The following is a 13819-nucleotide window of genomic DNA, read 5'->3' on the forward strand; positions in this document are numbered from 1 at the left end:
ATTGCGGCATGATTGTCGCTATAATGCGAAAAAATTACTTACAAGAACCACTTAGGCAGAGAAAGACATTGCAGGCAATGATTGAGTATTTAGATATGTTAGAGCTCAACTCGGAGGTGTGTTTGCGTCGGCTTAGTGAGATGATACCTAGATTTTAGTTAACTTTGGTCACTTTTGTAAATAGTGGTCTTTTTTGGATTATCTGACAAATGTAAATGGAGCTTTTTGTATATTCATGGACCATTGAGTTAAATTGTACCTTTTTATAATGATGGAGTCATGGTGCAAATTGATTAATACACAATGTGGTGTGTCGTGATATTTTCTATTGAATTTTGGAATCTCTATTAAAAAATAAAGTCTTTTAATAATGATGGAGCAAAGCAATTTATACAGAATGTGGTGTATTGTGATGTTTTCTATTGCAATCTGGATACCTGTTTGCAAGTAAAGTCTTCTTATAATAATGGGATCATGTTGCAAAGCGATCAATGCAGAATGTGGTGTGTTGTTATAGTTTTTGTTGAAATCTGGACTCTATATTCACAAGTAAAGTCTTTTTATAATGATGGACTCATGGTGCAAAGTGATTAATAAAGAATGTGGTGTGTTGTGATAACTTAAACCAAGGTGTACCACTGGAATTTTTCAATTGTATCTGTGATGCAAACTTAAGTTCTATCGCACATTGAGATAGTGTAAATGTGTTTGTTCCAGGTATGGACGAGCGTGAAAAATCTAAAAAAGCATACGATCGCTTGCATGCACTTGCAGATGCAATTGGCCTAAATGACCAAGTGAGAGTTTTTGCAAGGACCAGTGAGTGGGTGTCGGCAAATGGCAAGCAATGGAAAGACGTCAACAAAGACATCACCACAAAGATGGTCAAGGAAGCATGGCCAAATGTGTCTGAATTTTCTGTCCGCAAGGGAAGATGGAAGCTGGATAAGTGTGTTGTGCCATACATTTTCACACATGCCGAAGCTATATACCTTGCATGCACGGGGAGTACACTAAACCATACAGATTGTCCCTTGTGGTTTGCAAAAATGATATACATCCAATTTGTTATAAATGAGCCAATGGACTTCAACAGTAGAGCCCCCAATAAGAGCATAGTGGATATCTAAAGTGAGATAGTCACAATATCACGAGAGGAGCTAAGATATGCATTGCTGGCTCCGCTAGGCAAACACATGACGTTGTGGAGGAATTGCAAATACAGCTTCGTACCTCCACACAGACGACGAGGGAAGGGGACTCAAGCTTCTCAGGCGTGAACTCCGTGAAATGGAGGAACAGGTTCAACAACAATCGATCATGACAATGATCGAGCATCCTAACACATTGCAGCCACCTCCAACTTACACTTCGGATGCAGTGGACCCTTGTCCAGTTTGCGGACACTTTTGTGAGATCCCCAACCCGCCAACACCGAAATCGGGATGGGGTCCTTGACAGGTCTCTAGGCCTATTGAGAGTCATAGTCTCTAAACAAGAAAAATCCAAGGAATAGACCTTTACCATTCACAATGGCTCGGGTCTATAGCCCTAGAAGAAATACCTAGTCCTGTTTCACAGCGAAAACGGGACAACATTTTTAAAAATCTAAGACTGTTTCAACCCTATAACTTCCACAATTTGGGCTAAGGTATTCTCAACCAACGTCCCCCCCCCCCCCCCCCCCCCTAACAGATGTGAGGGCACAGCCGTTGGTGAACTCCTGTTCCAATTGGAGAAGTTTACTAAATGCTTTTAGTGTGCGAGAACATATAGCTACCTGACTAATCAAGTCCACCCCGGCCATGATTGACATATTAACCCAAACAAGTTATTTCTAATTTACAAACAAATGCACATTAGTTTCTTGGAAGATGTCTTCCGTTTTCCTTCGGTTTTACTTTCCTTAATTCCTTACTCCTTCTTTTTCATATGCAATGTTAATACTTTAAAAAAAAACTTGAAATTATAATAAAGACCCTCCTGGGACAGGTCGGGCATTTGTTGCAGTACAAAGGCATGAATGCTCTCATCAGTAGGCCTACTACTAGGTCCGGGCCTCGTCGTCGTACGGCACTCTAGCTCTTTTAGGAACACTACTCTCATAATCACATTGAGGAGGGTTCGGGTCCTTTTTGGTGCCATGACTTTTTATCCTTATAAAAAAGGACGTCTGTGTATTAGGTAAATCATCCAAAAACTTGACTTAACCTTTGTATTCAATCTAATTCCTCTTTTTAACCCAATGAAGGTTAAATTTGTAGTTCTAGAGGGTAATTTCTTATCTGCTTATATGGGTGAGATAACTTCATCGTAGCTTCCTTAAGGGTTTTCTAAGCTCTGTTAATTTTCTTATAAATTTCTACATCTTTTTTCTAATTTTCCCATCTTTAGTAAGCTTGAAATCTGCTTATTTTAAATTTAATCTTTATTATATTTATTTTCTCTTAAAGATTGAATTTCCTCAGCTTTATATAATTGGTTTATACTTTCAATAATTTTCTTAGAGACTTTGAATAATAAATTCTATTTATTCTAATTAATTTTTACATAAAAATAGAGTTTTTGATAAGTTGTAATTACTTAAACTAATTAATTAATTATGTTATAATTATCATAAGTAGATAATGATATTTAATAACTCTCGTAATTACCTTGTAGTTACCCAAGTTAGTTCTCTAATTTTTCTCTTTTATTTTCAACTAAAATCAGTCTATTTTGATTTCGTTAAATAGCTAATTTAATTTTCTTATCATAGGTTAATAATCATGGCTTACTTATAATATATACTAACTTTGATAAATATCTTACAATTATCTAGCTTGATTAAATAATTTTTCCCTTTTAATTTTAGCTAAAATTAGTCTATTTTAGTTTAGATAAATAGCTAGATTAACTTTCTGACTTTAAGCTAGTTATCAAATTTCATTAATAATGCAAACTAACACTCATAAATATCTTATAATTATCTAAGTTGATTAGATAATTTCCCCATTTTAATTTCAACTAAAATCAATCTATTTTGACTTACACAAATAGGTAGGTTAATTTTTTGACCTTAATCTAATTATCATAGCTTTCTTATAATATATACTAACTCTAATAAATATCTTATAATTGTTTAACTTGATTAGATAATTTTTCCCTTTTAATTTCAGATAACATTAGTCTATTTTGGCTTAGATAAATAACTAACTTATTTTTTGGACCTTAAGATAATTATCACGGTTTACTTGTAGTGTATTTTAACTTGGCTAAATAGTACATAATTATCTAACTTGATTTTCTAATTTCTCCTTTTTGATTTCAGCTAAAATAGTATGTTTTGGCTTAGATAAATACCTAAATTACTTTCTTAACTTTAAGTTAATTATCACAAATTAATTATAATGTAAACTAATTCTCATAAATAACACATAATTATCTAACGTGATTTGCTGATTTTCCCCTTTAATTTTTGGATAAAAACATATCATATTAATTAAATACTTAGATTAAGTTTTTATTAATGAGGTGATTACCTCGTGTTCCTAAATGTAATTTCTCACTGTGATAATTAAGTTTTCATCAAGTTTTTGATTAAAAATAGCTAATTATTGTCTAATTAATTATAGAGACTAATCAAAAAATTATGATATAATCTTTCTAGCTTCTTAATAGTCTAATGAAGCTTTGATAATTATCTTATACTTAATTAGTATATTTATTCTTAATTTAAAACTAAAAAAAATTAATTCATTCATAATATGGTTTAATATTTATTAGATTGATATCCCTAATCTTAATCTAAGTAATCAGCAAAATATTAAGAGTTAAGAGAGTAATTTACAATGTAAAGAGATTTAATATTTTTTATTAATTAAATTTATTAAGAAAATAGAGATAAATCAACATAATGTTGCTAATTAAAAAGAGATTACGCTAATTATCGTGATAATGAGTTAGAGTTCTTGCTCTCTAGTTATTTTTGAGTAGAGTTTCTCTCTATGTGGGTAATCGACTTATCCATGGCTGGAAGCCATCATTATTCATCAAAATATACCAAGGAGTCAGAGGTGTCTTGAGACAAGTTGTTTTAAAGAAATGATCAATCATTCTTTCTTAATTCAACCTATCTTAACCCAAACATTTCATTCCTAATTTACAAACAAATGCACGTTAGTTTCTTGGAAGATGTCTTCCATTTTCCTTCAGTTTTACTTTCCCTAATTCCTTACTCCTTCTTTTTCATATGCAATGTTAATACTTAAAAAACAAACTTGAATTATTTAAACTTAAATTATAATAAAGACCCATCTGGGACAGGTCTCGCATTTATTGCAGTACAAAGACATGAATGCTCTCATCAGTAGGTCTACTACTAGGTCCGGGCCTCGTCGTCGTGCGACGCTCTAGCTCTTTTAGGAACACTACTCTCATCATCACATTGAGGATGTATTCGGATCCTTTTTGGTGCCATGACTTTTTATCCTTATAAAAAAGGACGTCTGTGTATTAGGTAAATCATCCAAAAACTTGACTTAACCTTTGTATTCAATTTAATTCCTCTTTTTAACCCAATTAAAGTTAAATTTATAATCCTAGAGAAAAATTTCTTGACCTAGTAATTTCTTATGTGTTTATATGGGTCAGATAACTTTATCATAGCTTTCTTAACGGTTTTTTAAGCTCTCTTAATTTTCTTATAAATTTCTACATCTTTTTTCTAATTTCCCCATCTTTATTAAGCTTGAAATCTACTTACTTTAAGCTTAATATTTATTATATTCATATTCTCTTAAAGATTGAATTTTCTTAGCTTTATTTGTCAATGGTTTACCTTGTAGTTATCTAAGTTAGCTATCTAATTTTCCCCTTTTATGTTCAGCTAAAATTAGTCCATTTTGGTTTAGTTAAATAGCTAAATTAATTTTTTGATCATAAGCTAACTATCACGGCTTATTTCTAATATGTACTAACTTTGGTAAATATCTTACAATTATCTAACTTAATTAGATAATTTTTCCCTTTTAATTTAAGCTAAAATCAATCTGTTTTAGCTTAGATAAATAGCTAGATTTTAGTGTGTGGGTATGCATGTACCTAAGTTTAAGTATATGCTTGTCATCCGATAATTAAAGACTTTTGTGTGGCGGAGGGGTTGATCAGTGCCAATGGGTTTTCAAGGTTTCAATAAAGCATTTTACACCTTAAAATTGGTCAAGAATATGTCTGATGAGAAATTGCCAGTGTAGGAGAGTTGGCCCCTTCTCCTAGTTTACGGTGGTCCAGGTTAGGTAAAAAGAGTTTATCCTGACTGCACTTCACTCACTTTAGCATGGTGCAAGTTTAAGACATTGGATAGGTAGGCTTCCTTTTTGACTTTAAACTAGTTATCACATTTTATTGATAATGCATACTAACTCTCATAAATATCTTATAATTATCTAAGTTCATTAGATAATTTTTTCATTTTAGTTTCAGCTAAAATCAATCTATTTTGGCTTAGATAAATAGGTAGATTAATTTTTTCACCTTAATCTAATTAACAGAGCTTTCTTATAATGTATACTAACTCTAATAAATATTTTATAATTATCTAACTAGATTAGATGATTTCTTGATTTTTAATTTCAGATAAAATTAGTCTATTTTGGCTTAGATAAATAGCTAAATTATTTTTGGACCTTAAGATAATTATCAACACTTACTTGTAATGTATATTAACTTTGCTAAATAGTACATAATTATCTAACTTGATTTACTAATTTTTTTCTTTTTGATTTAAGCTAGAATTAGTGTATTTTGGCTTAGATAAATAGCTAAATTACTTTTTTGATCTTAAGATAATTATCACACATTAATTATGATGTAAACTATGTTTCATATATACCACATAATTATCTAATTTGATTTGCTGATTTTCGCCTTTAATTTGTGGATAAAAATAGATAATTTCAAATTAATTAGATACTTAAATTAAGTTTCTGTTAATGAGGTAATTACTCTATATTTTTAACAATATTTTCTAGTTGTGATATTTAACTTAGGAATATGTGAGTTAATTAAGTAGGTTTCTCATCAATTTTTTGATTAAAAATAGCTAATTTTTATCTAATTAATTAGAGAGACTAATTAGAAAATTATGATATAATTTAGCTTTTAATAGTCTAATCAAGCTCTGATAATTATCTTATACTAGTCTAAGCTTGATTAGTATATTTATCCTTAATTTAAGACTAAAAAGATTAATTTCAGTCCTAATATGGCTTAATAATTAATTAGATTAACATCCCTAATCTTAATTTAAGTAATTGCCAAAATATTAAGAGTTAAGAGAGTAATTTATACTGTAAAGAGGTTTAATCTTCTTAATCAATTAAATTAATTAAGAAAATAGAGATGAATTAGTATAATGTTGCTGATTAAAAAGGCATTAGGCTAATTATCGTTGATAATCAACCAGAGTTCTTGCTCTCTAGTGATTTTTGAGTAGAATTTCTCTCTATGTGAGAGAGAAATGGCAAGGTCTCTGAATCTAAGTGGAATTGTGAAGCAAGGGGTCCTATTTATAGGTTTCTGGCATTCACAGGCTCAAAATGGCAATAACTTGCATCCCATGGCAGCCCTACAACTCTCCTAGAGCCCCTTGCTGCTATTCCTATCCCTGGGAGGTCAGTGATGACCCCTCCCAGCACCTGCCAGCTTTAAAAGTCAAATATGCTAAATTTTGACCTTTTTTTTTGCTTAATCGGTAAATATATGGTAAATGTCTGTAAAATATCTAGGAGGCCTTAGTAAAAGTCTATGCTTAAATGATTACTGCAACCATCCAATTTTTCTTAGCAAATTAATTGACATTGAATCTTCCAGAGGGACTAGCGGAGTCAGTTTTTGTCCGAACTTAATTTTGAAAATTTCTAGCCCTGGTGCTGTGCTTAAAATTCCAAAAATACCATTTTTTACTGCTTTTGAGATAATGTTTTACCTGTTTGTATGTCCAATGATTTCTCCTAAAGCTTTGAGTTCATTCCTCTGCAGCTAGAAAGGTGGAGACCTTACAACTTTTTCCATAATTGGAGTGGACACTACAAAATAGCTTGTGGCCACATCTATCATTTTCCATGTCTCATGCAAAACATGATAAATAAAAAAGTGTGCCACATTTGCAAGGCTCCAATTGACGAGCGTATGAATTCCATGTTCAAAATGGAGAAAGACTATCAACGCGTATTGGCGGCAATTGCAAGGGAAAGAGACTCTATTTTGGATAATTTGAATTTATCTTTGTAAATTGTAAACATCTTAACCTGGAGTGGATTGCATTGACTTTATGATCCTTGTATATGTCTCCCTTGCAATGAACATTGAAGCCTTGCAAAACTTACTATGAATTTTTGAATGTTGATATATTGATCTGTGAAGGTTTGATAGTCTTCCTTGGTGCATACAGTAATGTTATAAATGAAAAGTGTATAAATTTTTCCATTGGAATTGCAAATAAAATTTATGATACTTTTTAAATTCATAAATGACAATACTCAAACTACCGTGTTAAATGACAATAAAATAAAAATTGTGGTATTTCACTTGACCCACGGGCCACAAGCCACAAAAAAAAGGGTTTACATGACATTCAATTGTTTTGCACCTCAATGAAGTGTTAAACTACAATACTATCTATGTTTACATCGTTGCTCCGCAATGCCCTTCGTTGCCGAGTAGGAGGGAATTCATCCACCTCAAGGTTCGCATTCAATTCAAGCAAAGTACATCCACCAAGCTCAATGAACTTAAGTTCTTCGACTGTCACCTCTTCCCCTTGCTCCTAGTCATCTTCATTCATATCCACAGGCCACCATGATCCATCTTCTTCATACCTTTCGGATTGAATATTGCTAAGTAGCTTGTGATTGCAATATAGGTAAACCAATTTATCGGCTCAATCACTGAGAAGCCAATTACAAATAGATTGATTGAGCTACCTCCCCATTTGGGTGTATAAATTGGAGAATTAAATACTTGATGTATTTTGAGCTTTTAAAGGATAAAAAGTTCCAATTACACCATTAATTAAGAAGTTAAGGTTGCACTTACAGGGCACATAGACCAACAACAATTCTTTGTATCTCCTTTGATTCATGAAAAATAGCTTACTATTTGATACCGACTTGATAAAGAAATATCATGGCTGTTGCTTTGTAGAAGACCCTCTCTTAGTAATGTATCAATAGCTTACTATTTGATACCAACTTGATAATGAAATATCATGGCTGGTGCTTTAGAAAACCCTCTCTTAGTAATCTATCAATCATTGAAAGTAAATGATTTGCATCCATACTTGATACATATACAAAGATAAATATTTTAAAACTACATGGATGCGCATGAATAGGCATTTTACCACACATTCATTTTTGGAGTACACCATTCAAAACCAATTTCTATATTTCAGGCAAAAACTTTGTGTCACACAACCATTTCATCTCATGATCATTGAAGAACTACATAAACCACCATATGATGGTCATCAAAGTTTTGTTGCCACTATTCATGATTTGTATTGTGTTTTCATGGTTTTATTGTGATTTCTTTTGGCCTACTATGTTCGTTAATGTCAAAAAGTACATTGAATCATGTTTTGTTTGTCAAAATATTAAATTTTCCACAAGTAAGAGATTACGTCTTTTGCATCCACTACTTTCTTAAAAGACCTTGGAAACATGTTTCAATGAATTTGATTAGTGGTTCTCCTCTTACTACACATAAACATGATATGATTTGGACAATGATTAATAATTTCAATAAACCAGTATATTTCATTCCATATAACAAAACTCTCAATGCATATAAAGCTGCACTTGTATTTAAAAACTATTTGTCCACATCATGATTTACCTAAAGCTAAGAGTCTTGATAGCGATTCAAAGTCCTGTAGTATATTTTGGACTACATTTTTTGAAAGCCTAGGCACTATATTTTATTTCACCTCATCTATTTATTAAGAATCTAAGGGACAAAGTGAAGTGATCGCACAATCATTGATTTGTTGAAAGCATCTACACTTACAAAAAAAAAAGGGATGATTATTTATACTAATTTCTTGCAGCTCATAAGTATCTTTGTGAATATCAAACACTCTAAGACCTCATTGGCATTCCTTGTAATAACTCTAGGAAATTGGTTGGTTAAGAGGACATAAAAGTGCCGTATTACCTATCTAGTGCTAACTCTATTCTAGCTACCAATGATTTTGATTTTCATTCCATTTATACTAATGTTCATGCTGTGAGAAAATAACCATGAGAACTATATACTAAAAAAAAAAATAGTTATGTTGAAAATTGAAAAGAGTATAATTCAAAGTGTTGATACTAAGCTTTGTTAAACTTGCTCTTGATTTTATGGACCATTTTAGATGTCATAGGTCATCACTAATATTTCATTTAGACTTGATTTTCCTTCACACTAGCACGTATATAATGCATTTCACATTAGTTTATTGAGACCATTTAAAGGACCTCTGCCATCGCACCAGTTTATGATGAACCACCATTGCTTGTTGACCAAGAAGAAAGACTTGTCCTTGACACCATAGTAGATCATGAAACCTCACTACTTGCATTGATACTATTTATAGTAGATCTCTGTTGACATTTAAAGGTTACCCAAAAGAAGATGCTTGATGGATGCTTGGAATTTTTTTGGGAGATTTTTCCAATCTTCTCTGCACCTTTCATCATTCGTTGGGGGCCAAATTGATTTCTCTTATGAGCAATTGAGGATAGTTGATATCCCTGGTGTGGAGGAGATGTTATGATTTTATCGACATTCTTGAGTGATTGACTTAAGGAGCTTGGAAAATCATTGTGATAGTGTGGTTCAGTATCATCATGAAAGTTCGGATAGTGGATTTTTTCATACCTGGGTGATGTTTTGTGGTTTTAGTTTAAATAAGTGTGGATAATTGAATTGTAGATTGGAGTTGAAGGATGTTTACAAAATAGTGTCACATTTTGTTACAATTGTCGTCATGTTCACCACCCACTGAATAATTTATTTCATACATAGCTTAGCTTTGAATGAGGTAGTTTAGAGATAATGCTCATGGGAAGCATCCCTTGTAAATATATGGAGGAGAATGACATGCTTACCTAGAACTTCTGTTCTTGATAGACCTCTTTATCATTTTTCTCATGCACAAGAGGAGGAGATTCTCTTTCAAGTTAATGAGCTCATAGAAAAGGGAATGGTATGCCCAAGTTCCTTTGTGATTTTAGTGTAAAGAAAGGATGGTCCTATTCTATGTGTGTGGACTACTGTGTACTAAATAAGAGCACAATAAGGAGTCAATTCTTAGTTCCTTGCATAGAGGACATATTTGATAAGCTACAAGATTCTTACTTCAGTACAATTGGCCTTAAAAGTGGCTACCATCAAACAAGGAATGAACATAAAAACATATAGAAGACTACGCTTCATACAAAATTTGGATTGTATGAATACCTAAAATGCCTTTTGGCCTTACCAAAACTCCTGCAACCTTTAATACATTGATGGAGAGCATTGACATAACAATGCTCAAAAGAAACCTAGGTAAACTTAGTGCTGTAAAATTTGGAAATTCACCTCAAAATTTTAAATTTGAAGGGGACCTAACCGTCCAAAAGTTTATAGAAGCAATTCATCTTTGAAATTTTCCATGTCCATCGTACACGTGCCCTCCTATGCTCTACCATGGTCTTGTTATACCACAATAATTTTGCAACATCTCATTAGCAACAAAATGCCACATATCTTTGGATGCAATCATGGCTTATAGTAATTCTAGTGAAGCCCTCACTTTGCATTTAGCAAAAGAAACCTAGAGCTTCTTTTCCATGTCCATCAATAAGATGGGCATCTAGGACATCTAGAGTTGGTGGCACATAGCCTACAGTAAGTACAATCCAAGAAACAACTTCCTAGACCCAAAGCTGATACGGATTGAAAGTAGCCAGTATATAAGAAAATTTTGAGACTCTTAGAAAAAGTTGGGAGGATCGCAAAATTCATTTGGTATTCTTTGTTCCCTTGCCATTTTTGGCATCACTCACTAAATTCCAAATGAATGATAAAACTCTATATACATTTACTTATATGGTAGCCCCACATCTTAAAATTTATGTGGAAAAGACCTTTGCAAATAATGTTTTTGTGTTCTCATAAAAGCGCAAAAATAATCCCAAGGTTAGCTAAAAAATAAATAAATCTCAAGCCATGATTTGGTGCCAATTTCCTTCACCTTCCCAACCTGTCTTCAGTTCAATCTCTATCTTTCTTCCTATCTCCCATGATGTAGTTGACTCTCTCTAACAAATCTGGTAGCACATGGGTGTGCAGATGTAAAGAATTGGTTAGCTCTTGCACTATAAGTTTGTCCCCACATACGAAACACACACACATGAATACGTCTTATCTCCCTCGCGAGTTCAAGAAGTGCCTACTCTATACCCCTTACATCGTGACATGTGTGCACATGCACAAACACACAAACATACCCCTCTACTACAAGCATGCGCAAGGTAGACAAGGGAAATTGTCGACCAACTGCCAAGGCTCACCATACCAATGGTAGCAAAGCAAGAACCACATACATAAATGTCAATCAATGGGACGTAGCTGACCTGACTAGTGCATGGAGGCTACAAGAGATAACTAATCTCTTGAAAAACCCAAATCTAATGTGCTCTCACCTAGATCGGTCTCAAGTGTGCATCAAACACCAAAAGCTAACCTTCTTACCGCAAGCCTATTAAGACGAATTTGTGTAGCCATAGTGCTCCAAATGCAAAGAAAATTGCTACCTAGAATGTTCAGAGTATTGGACAAAATTGCCCCGAAGATAAACAACCTATTTTGGGCAAGTCGATTTCGGCCTCTCAAGCACTCTATAGCTTCCTTATAATGTGCTCTATCTACTCCTATGGTCATAAAACAACTCGTAGACAGACACGACTAAAAACACAACTTCATCACGGAAAAACGTAGAAAAAAAGAGCTTTCACTTGCGAGCGCGTTGGTATGCTCGAAATCTCAATGCAACACCATACAGGGAGACACAAAGAGATGAAATAGTAGAGATCTCACAACATCGTAGGTTCACTTTCATTATCAAAAAACTTAAGTCAAAAGTTACGAAAATTGGCTTTAAAATCTTAGCCGAGGTTTAAGAAATGGATCCTTAGCTAATTTGGATCAATAATAAGGCTAGGAACTGCAAATAAATACAACTTTGGAAGCCTCTAGCCCCTTTACGCTCGTGGGCAATCAATTGTAATACAACAAGTTTGGAATTTTACGGGATTTTAAATCAAAGAATAAGGTTTTGATACAATAAGTGGGGATGAAAATTTGGTGGTGTTCCTTTGATGCTCCTATTAGTTGAGCAACTAACATTCCCATCCTCCTTGATTGAGTTGTCTGTGACACATCTCCTTAGGGTGCTAAGTAGTGGGCAAGCTTCCTTGCTGCCGTCCACTTCAGGTGGTAATTCAATCCTTGTTGATACTTTATCTGGATCTCTTTATCTGTTGTAGACATAAATTGCTTAGTAATCTTGTTTTAGTGCTCAATGGCAGAGTAAGTTACAAAACAAGCTCTTAAGTTGGCGATGATTGGGCCAATTATCTTGCTTCTGTAAGTGAAGAATCCCATGTAGAACTCCTCTTTGAATGTCTTCATGTAATATGAGGGTAAGAACATTACCGTGGCATAGAAACCATGGAGTACCTCCTCTGATGGTCGCTCTAACAAATCATAGCACATACCTTGATTGCCCTCAAGGAATGACATCCGAGGCAGCATCGGTCTGCTTGGCTCGATGGAAGGTCAGTAGGCAAATAAGAAGTTGTTGGGGTATAGGCGCCTGTGCCTTGCCCGGCCGCCCAGAGTCTGGGCGCCCACTGACTTGTATACCTTATACATAGCATAAGTGTATAGGGGGCTGCTCACTCTTGGAGTCTCCCCACCCACATCGTGTGTGTGTCTCCTTCTCTCTCTCTCACTCTCCGTCTGTGGTGCTCCCCGATCCCCTTCAATTGGTATCAGAGCTATGGTGACCGCGGAGAGCACGACGGCTTTGAGAGCTTCGAGGCGATAGCTCGCTCGCTCTCGACGGTGGAGTTCGATCGCGGAGTTTCACGGAGAGCGATTTTAGCTTGAGGAGCATTGTCTTTGGAGCTTAGGAGCTTGGTGTGGTCAAGCTTGGTCGAGGAGGCGGTTGCGGCTTCCTTGGTGAGAGGAGCTTTTGAGCTCAGTGGAGCTCGTTAGAGAAGTGCTCGGCGGAGGAGAGCTTGACATTCGAGTGCTTGGATGTTGTTGTGGCAGAGCTCTTGCGTTGGAGCTTGCATTGAGAGGACATTGCATCACGCAGAGTGGAGCAGGAGCAGGTTTAAGACTGTGTGCAGCTCGTTTTTGCCATTTTCGGGCTCTAAAACGCAGTTTTTTTGCGTACAGAGTCAGATCTACATGATCCAGGAGTCTAGGTCAGGGTTTTGGCACGCTCCGGACGCGATGGTGATGTCTATTTGCTGAAATTATGCTTTGAATTACAGCAGGTACAGCAGCAGGTTTATTTGTGCACTTTCGGGTCCCAAAAACACTGTTTTTGGTATATCTCACACACACGGAGTATTTTTTGCAGCAACCAGCAAATTCATAGGTGTACACAGGTTTTTGGATATGCATTTTTCCAGAGAGCCACTCATGCGAGAGTGAGCTATGTTGCCATGGTCTTGGCGGTTTATGTATGCCATATATGGATTTGTGTATTTGTTTGTGGCTGAGATTATTTGAGATT

The sequence above is a fragment of the Adiantum capillus-veneris genome, chromosome 5 (genome assembly GCF_014529385.1).
Source record: "Adiantum capillus-veneris isolate H3 chromosome 5, ASM1452938v2, whole genome shotgun sequence".
Lineage (NCBI taxonomy): Eukaryota > Viridiplantae > Streptophyta > Polypodiopsida > Polypodiales > Pteridaceae > Adiantum > Adiantum capillus-veneris.